The sequence below is a fragment of the Coenobita brevimanus genome, chromosome 27 (assembly GCF_032717465.1).
Source record: "Coenobita brevimanus isolate Jiangsu-jjx chromosome 27, ASM3271746v2, whole genome shotgun sequence".
Classification (NCBI taxonomy): Eukaryota; Metazoa; Arthropoda; class Malacostraca; order Decapoda; family Coenobitidae; genus Coenobita; species Coenobita brevimanus.
The window spans coordinates 31,711,728-31,721,209 of NC_136980.1; the positions used below are offsets into that span (position 1 = coordinate 31,711,728).

Genomic DNA, 9,482 nt, shown 5'->3' on the forward strand with positions numbered 1-9,482 from the left:
CGTAGGAGTCCGGGGCTAGGCAAATTGGTCCTGGCATTTAAGATGAGAGTGACTAGCCTCATTCATCTCTGAGTGGCATTACGTGAGCAATAAACAACAACCATCCCTTGTATATATACCTATACAGGTTCAATCCGACTGGAGCACCTTAATTACCCACCAGGCGCCATAATTAGGTTATATGGTTACCACGCTGGACCACCCAGCGTAGTAAATGGTTTCCTGGTGTACAGGAAACCATTTGACTTGTCATTCAGTGTAGAGTCACCCATAGGCCGAAGGAAGAGGAAAGAATGAAAGAAAGACAAAAGAGGAAGGAAGGATGAGAGGAAAGGGCAGTCACCTGAGAGCAGCGTTAGAGAGAGAGAGAGAGAGAGAGGGAGATACATACATATATATACCGTATATATATATATATTCATTCATTGCCAGTGTTTACAGGGAGGGGCACTAATCCTCCACCAACCCCATTTGACACGTAGGGAGAACGTTATGCCAACAGCATCTGGTGTTCCCAGGCGGTCACCCATCCAAGTACTAACCAGACCCAACGTTGCTTAAGTAAACTTCGCTGATCGGACGGGAAGCGGTGTACTCAACGTGGTATGGCCGTGTGTATATATATATATATATATTCAGTGTTTATTCGTAAGGAATCACTCTCCTGGTGAGATTAAGAGCTTCTTGTTTTGCTTTCAGTGCCGCTGCGCCGGCAACACTATATGAGGTAATAATAATGATAATAATAATAATAATAATAATAACAATAATAGTAATAATAATAATAATAATAATAATAATAATAATAATATCAATAATAATAATAATAATATTAGTAGTAGTAGTAGTACTACTACTACTACTGCTACTATTGTTTTTTTTTTTATCACCTCCATCCAGTGGTGAATTATATTGTGAAGATCAAAACCAACCTTCCTAATACAGTTCACCATTTGGAGTTGTAATGTGAAGGTTAACACTAACCTTCATATTACAATCCGTTGCCCCAAGCACGCCAACGGCTGTGGTTACCAACCATCTACTATTACTATTATTATTTTATTTTTTATTTATTGATATTACAATGTAAATAAAGACATTAAACTATTGTAGTCGCTGGTCTATGCGACTCTCGACCAATGTAGCTTCGTAATCCATACCCGCCAGAGAGACAGGCCTGAGGGCTGATGATCTTATGCCCCTTAGACATGGCAGAGCAGACCTCACGAGGAAGAATGAGAGTCGACATCTCATCCAGGCCATAACAGAACTCTGCGGTTGACGTTTCTTCTCAGAAAAAAACTCTGCCAGTCTCGAATAGAATCTCACTGCCTCTGGACCCATCCCACCTGATGTCGTGAACACAAGGGGAGTGAATCGACCGTGTTCCACATGTTGGATCCTTTCTTGATAATTTCTATTTTTTTCTTGTTCATTCCTCTTGTGTGCAGCTTCGAGAGACAGTTCACGATGACATGTTGCCATGGGATCGAATATCCTGTTGTCGAAGAACGCCTTCTGCCCACGTGTCCAGAAACCTCGAGCACTGACATCCACTCTTGCATCATTTGATGTGTTTGCTTTTCTGTGGGTGAAGTGCTCGCTGTCTAAGGGTAGCAGAGCTGGCTCAGTCGTGACATCATGGCATATTTCCTGCAGCATTTTGGCAGTGAGGCCTCGTACTTCATCGTTTCGGATGCAAACAAAGCCTCCCTTCTTGCATACCATTGCATGGTTTGCATCAAAGGCAGTGCCACAGGCACAGTGTTGAGGTAGGTTCTCTATTGGCCACCCATATCTCAAGGCTATGGCGTCAATAAATTCTCGTTTGTTGAAGTGGAAGCCTTTTGCCTTGAGAGGCAGAGTTGTGAGCCAGTTCGATGCCCCAACCTCCTGTGCAATTTCAACTCATCTGCACTGGTCTGGTGTTAGATGTTCGATTATGTGCTGCAGCTGGTCTTTTTGTCTTGCTTCACGCTCCTTGCTTATCTGTGTCTTTATGTCTTTCTGCCTTTGGTGGTCGATTTCACTCGTCTCAACCTCGGTGCAGATCTTCTGTGACAAGGATTCGGTAAGCCTGAGTGAATTTCTGTGTTCATAGCTTGCCACGGCTACTGGATTTATAATGCCAAGGCCTCCCATCCTGGGTGGTAATGCTAGAAGGTCCCTCTCTTCTGGTGTGGGGATGTGGCCATTGGTTAGAGATGGGAGGAATGAATCCCTGATAGCATCCTCCAGTGGTTGTAGCAGCAACTCGATGTCTGGTATGGTCCTCATCACGAAGGTCCACTTGTGCTTTACACCATAGGTAAATGCACTGTATGCTGCATGGGGCTCTGTTTTTACGTGGCTGGATAGTGTATGAATTTCTTCTACCCATGTCTGTACCTTATCACTCACATATTTGTCTTTGAATTCCTTAGTTCCAATCACAGCCCCTAGATGCCTCTGACCTTCCTTGGTCACTAACACGTTTGTGCCTCTAACTGCCTCTTGTGCATCTTGATAGTAAGCTGGTTTCACGATCAAGATGGACTTACTTGCATTAGGGTAGTAACCTATTTCAGGGCCATGAGATGTTACAAGGTCCCACCATTTCCTCACATCCTTAACCTTGCCAGCACCCGTGAGATCATCTGCTTAGGCTACCTGTTTTACATTGGTGGCCTCGTATTTGATCCGTTATTGCAGCAATGTCATCGTCAGGGGCTACATAGCCATGGCAATGGGGTCCCCCTGGGTAGTTCCTTCTGTGGACCAATTACACCGGCATCGTGAGCCGCTGTCTTACCCACAATGTAGAGGTCTGCTGGTTCTTTGTAGGTGTTTTCCACATATTGGGGAAATGCTGGGGATTTAACCTTGATATTGTGCAGCATTGCCTCCCGTTGATGGAATTAAATGCATTTGAGGCATCAACTAATAATACTGCCTGACAGTCCTCTTTCACAAATATTTTCCTCATGGAGTGAACTGCTGCCTCACCTCCTGCCTGCTGGCCTGCACACACCTGGAGGTTGCCAACTGCCTGCTTCACATCATCTTTCACCACCTCCATGATGCATTTTCCTATAATCCATCTTAAGACTTCACCCACCCCGATGGGCCTGCATCCAGGATTCTTATCAAGGGGGATTAGTCTGCAAGCCGTCAGAGCTTCGATATTACTGCACTGACTTGAAGCCAGCTTCCTCGCCAATGAGGCAATGGTGTTACACAGGTCTGTTGCTGCCTCCCCAAACTTGATGTTACTGAGGATTACTCGCCAAGATTTTGCATCCAGGTCTGACGGTCCTGCCCCTCCCTGTGTGTGCATTGCCTTCCGCCACACCATATCTCCAGTTATCCTGTCATATATGATGGGATTGGGAGGAGTGTAGTTGCCGTCAAGTTTTGACTACTACTACTACTACTAGTAGTACAACTACTACTACTACTATTATCATTTCAAAACAACATACAGCACCTGAGTCTCTTAGTTCACATAATACACACACACACACACACACACACACACACACACACACACACACACACACACACACACACACACACACACCATCCAATCCTACGTTGCCCCAGAGGAGCGAAGGAGCCCGGGGCTAGGCAAGTTGGTCCTGACATTTAAGATGAAAGTGACCAGCCTCACTCATCCCAGAGTGGCATAACATGAGCAATAAACATCATATATTCCTTCACCGGCTGAATCCGACTGGAGTGCCGTAATTACCCTTTAATCCACCAGGCGCCATAATTTGGTTATATGGTTACCACCCAGCGTAGTAAATGGTTTCCTAGCGTATAGGACACCATTTGGCTTGTCACTCATTGTAGTCACCCATAGGGAGAAGGAAGAGAAAAGAATGAAGGAAAGGAAGGCAGAAGAGAGAGTGTAAAGTCACCCATGGGCAGAAGGATGAGGAAAGAAAGACAGAAGAGGAAGGAAGTAAATAAGGAAGGATATATATATATATATATATATATATATATATATATATATATATATATATGAAGCCTCTGTGGCACAGTGGTACACTGTTTTCGTACACTGAAGAACAAGGGTTCACGCCCCGCCAGGGTAATAACTTTGGGACCGTTCTTCTGGCCACGTACTGCATTGGTGGACATAGAGGGTGCTGTGGTTGAACCAGTGTCGCATACTATAAAGTATACTTGCATCCAGTTGGCTTGCGCAGACAGATTACACTTGGTTCACAGACTACACACACATCCAAAGCCACTCCAACACTACAGTTACACTTACAAGCACTTCTTTCCCCACATACAGTCTCTACCAGACAGCCTAAGCCACTTGGTAGAGATAAATTGGCTGTATCGTCCCCACGTTGGTCGGGATAGGCCGGTCCTACAGTGGGCACTCAAACGGCTGATGACATGAGATGATATATATATATATATATATATATATATATATATATATATATATATATATATATATATATATATATATATATATATATATATATATATATATCATGGTAGGTGGGGGAGCTCACCATCCACTCACTCGATGTAATGCTGCTGTCAGGTGTCTGCCCTTTTCTCTCCTCCATCCTTCTTTCCTTCCATCCTCTTCTGTCTTCCTTTCCTTCCTTCATTCTTTCCTTGTCCTTCTGCCTACGGGTAACTTTACACTCCCTCTTCTGTCTCTCTTTCCTTCATTCTTTCGTCTTCCTTCTGCCTGTGGGTGACTCTACACTGAGTGACAAGCCAAATGGCTTCCTGTACACCAGGAAACTATTTACTACGCTGGGTGGTAACCATATAACCAAATTTTGGCACCTGGTGGTTTAATGGGTAATTATTGCGTTCCAGTCTGATTGAGCCGGTGAAGGTTTATATCCAAGTGTTGGTTGGGGTTGATTGCACATGTAATGCCCCTCAGGGATGAGTGAGGCTGTTCACTCTCATCTTAAATGTCGGGACCAACTGCCTAGCCCCGGGCTCCTATGACCCTCATGGGGTAATATAGGATTGGATGATGAATGATATATATATATATATATATATATATATATATATATATATATATATATATATATATATATATATATATATATATCCCATTGGATCCCAGGGGTGCTGGGCGAGGCATGGCACTGGGTGGGTACTAAGCGTACCGCCTCCGCCTATCGGCTCATGGTCTCGAAGCTCATAGGTCCCTACCCGGGGGTTCTCTGCTTTATAAAGACTTGAAAAATCCCAGTTCCGTCCAATACTCGGGACACTGGGCTCCAATGGGATATAGATAGATAGATAGATAGACTGATTGATAGATACATATGGGTGGAGCGTTTTTACACTTTTTTCGTTTTCTTGATGTGGGTATTGCGGAGAAGTTGTCATTTCATGAGAAAAAAATTGTGTTAAAAGCATTTTGCTCTAGGATGATATCTTTTACCGCCCCAAGCTGATTGAAGATTGAAAATTCACCCTCGAAAATTGGCAACAGATGTGATGTACCCCGATTTGATATTTTGATGTATTTTCCTATTGGGTACTGTTCAAAACCCTTATTATACCTTATACATGAGACATGCAAAGACGAATTCATATATGATAATATCTTCTACTGCCCCAAATCGTCTGAAAAAAAAAAAAAAATCAGTATCTTTACAAAATTCCTAAAATTCTACCATAATGTCTATACTTTAGGGTTAGCTATAATATGAAAACTAAAAACCTATATATCATTTGTGCATAGGTACATCAATATACAATTATATCTTCCACTGCCCCAATTGAAATTAATATTACTTATATTCAGGAACTTGGTAAAAAACACTGCATCTATGACTGCTTGCCTGAGTTCAGAATATATATTTTCTGTTTTTAAGCTATTATTAGTTGAATAGAATATCATATACAGCTCTTTGCTTATTTTTTCTCATTTTTACTTAGGAAAAAATAACCCAGAACTCACCGTGAGGAGGTGGCTTTATTTCGAGTTCCGGTCTACTCAGTCCCAACCACCCTACCATTGCTGGAACTGTTTATGTGCTAAATTGCTTTTTACTTTCAAATCGAGGCATTTGTTGGCGAGACAACAGAGTTGATTGAACAAATCCATCCCGGTTGCTTCTCGCACAAACTTTCTCAGAAGCTTCGGTAACAAGCTTGATGTAACGTTCCACTGCTTGAGTGTGACACGGAATATCCTTTGCTTGAGAATGTGGAACACCACCTGTGTGAATGAATTCCATTCTATTTTCTGTGTCTATGTTCCTTGTAAGAGGAGGTTCTGTCAGCCCCAAGGAACGCCAGTCAACCATGTCGTAATATGATTCAGCGTCGAAATTTAGAGTGGGCAAATTAGATGCTCTCACACAATCTGGTGCTGAGCTTCGTGCCTTCAAGGACCTCCTCCAACCCAGCTCTTTTATGTGACCTCTTAGGGGCTGTTTCTCGCCCGCGGTTGATGGGTATCCTCCAGCCAGACAGACGGGTTTATCCAAGATCCACAACATCTCATAGTAAGCATCAAGTGTATCCAATAATTGTGTTCAATACTGATTAAAATGTAAAGGATATTATTCTGAACTTTGCCTAAAATAATGATGACAACAGTGAATCGAAGAACTGTGCTCCCATTGCACATCACCAATGAAGAGGAAAGGTATGTGCGGTCTAATGTTATAATACTGATAAGATGAAGCATGATTCTGTTGATATTAACAGTCTCAGACCCCTTTGACTCACTGTTTGCTGAACAAATTCGTATACAATGTATACAGTATACATATATATATATATATATATATATATATATATATATATATATGTATATATATATATATATATATATATATATATATATATATATATATATATATATATATATATATATATATATATATATATATATACACACACACACACACACACACACAGATAGCAGGTGTGGCGTGACAGGACTCTCATCACTCAGTCTACGTGACCTAATAGTTTATGTAAGTTTCACTCGCTCTATCTGGCGTCATTTAACAATCAAGCGAAGTGAGATAAGCATTCTGCATGGTGCGTCGTCATTCAATAATGTAAATGTTTTCAGAAGTAAAGTGCATACCACCGTAAAGAGTATATAAAAACTATTTTGTGTTTATTGTTGTCTTCGAACCTTTTCATCTGATGAGCTTTAACTGAGGCCATTTGGACCCCGCCAGCTATTTGCATTATTTTCTCATCATTTTCGAAAGTAATATAACTAAACCAGTGGTGGCAGTGAATCCCAAATTAATTATCCCATTTCCTATATGGTCGACATGTTTTACCTGCAAAAATTAAAGATCTCCATCACGTTATTCAAGTGAAAGATGGTTTCACAATATATACTAATGAAAACTAATGTCTAGGGGTCAGTAACTCAGTCAATGATCACAGTAGGGGAGTGTAACCATTTGTAATATGTAGTCTGTAAGTAAAGCATGTAAGTGTATTGTAAGTGTGTTCTAAGTACGGTGCCATGACCTAAATCCCTTACTAAGGTCTGGCCTGATTCAAATTTTCCTGATACTCTCAGTTCATAGGAGGGCCCCGGCTCTCTAGCCAGTTGGCAACAGCATGGGGATGAGTGAGGGTGGAGGTTAAACAGCGGCGCTTAATACATTATCAGAAAACCACTCCCGGACTTGGAATTCACTTACAACTGATGTCTAGGGAGTTTAACACTTGGTGGGTAGCGAGTGGGATAAACATCATTTCACGTCCTCTGTGGGCAATCTCGGCTCTATTGCCCACTTTCCCACGCTGCTGTATCTTCTTCGACGACAACGCCCATCTCTGCTCCAGCCTCCAGCCCTTTTTGCAGTCTTGGTGTGGTTCTTCTGTGGTTACGTGAATATCCTTGCAGTTTGGCATGGTTTTGGGACTCTACCCCACACCAACACCCCATCCACCATCACAGCACCACAGCCACAGTAAGCTTCCAACACAACCCTCACTACTGCCCCAACCGTCAGTCCTATGGGACCTGTTATATTACTACGCTGTACGGGGCTAGTTTTGGCCCTCACAAACCCCAACCAAACCCCCACTCCAGGAAGTAGCCACACAAACTGCCGCTTAACGCCGTTGTATCATTCATCGTTCTCCCCTACCAGCCAGCCCTGACGTCATGCAGAGAGCGTGGCGACTCACAGACGGTTACGTCACACCCTCACGCTCCTATCAGCTTCTCACTTTGCCCAGGACCTGGCTGCCACCCAGTTACGTCACGATCTGCTCTACCCAATCAACACCGTCGGGGGGAAGAGACAGGTGTTGGAGAGCTGCTCGGTGCTCAGTGCTCACTTTACGTCCAGCTCTTGCGTCGAGCACATCTTACCACAAGTATTTTGTGTGTGCATTTTCATGTATTTTCTTTTCACATTAATCGATTCCTTTATACAGAGATGGGGAGCTATCTCTATAGATTGTAATTATTATATTCATTTATTCTTGTTCATTCACTGCATTTTTCTTCTCTCATTTTTTGTTAACTTAGAATTTCTCGTTCACTGACTCCTACTTCATCCCATTTTCTCCCAATTACATTCATACTCAGCTGTAAACAACGCATTAATTTCCACTCATATTCATTGTATATAAATCATTTCTTCATATTCTATAAATATATTCATTTATTCATTCCTTCATTCATTTATTCATTGATTTATTTATTTACTTGCTTCCTCTTCTATTAATGATCTTTTTCAATAGGGTAGATTTCTCTCTAGTTGAATCTGATAGTGAAAATGATGATCGTGTGTATGATGATAGTGTAACATATCTTCGTAGTGGCAGGGCTTAAAACAAGAATAACGTAAGTTCTCTAACTACAGTACTACTACGGCTACTCTTACTAATCCTACCACATTTACTACCACCTATACTAATCCTACTACTGCTGCCCTTAATCCAGATATATCAGCACCAGTCTCTTCGGAGGCATGGGTTCGTATCCCACCACTAGGGAAAACTGTACCAGAATGGAAAGGGAATGATGTGAAAGAGGTCGAATGTGATAGGAGAACGAAGAGAGATGTGAACAATTATATCTTTAGTAAGGAACGTGGCCTCTAGTATCGGGTAGTAGTGTTCTAAGGAAAAAAATGAGATCACTGGAGACAAGTCGAAAGTGGAGTGAGCCCATGCCATTGTAGAACGAAGGTCAGAGATAGGTACTAAATCTAGGGTGACACGACCATCGACAGCATTGACCAGAATACGAATTAAGCTAGAAACTTGGGAGAAAAGAGAGGTCAGAGGAACCTGTAAGTTATCTACATGTAGTTTTACATACAAAAGTTCTGACACAATATTTACCTTCGAGATTTCCTGTGTTAGAATTCTGGTAAAGTTAATTAACGTGTATGTAATATCATTTAAATGGTATGTGATCTTTTGTAGCACAGAATATTGAACACTGATTACGTTGTCCTGAGATTCTAGGTCATTTGCTAATTGAACTAAGTCTTCCTTAA

At 41.8% G+C, this 9,482-nt stretch overlaps 1 pseudogene; it reads right to left on the minus strand.

Annotated features, from left to right (window-relative positions):
* Window positions 1–493: 493 nt before the first annotated feature.
* On the minus strand, window positions 494–617 carry LOC145394623 (5S ribosomal RNA; annotated as a pseudogene).
* Window positions 618–9,482: the final 8,865 nt, after the last annotated feature.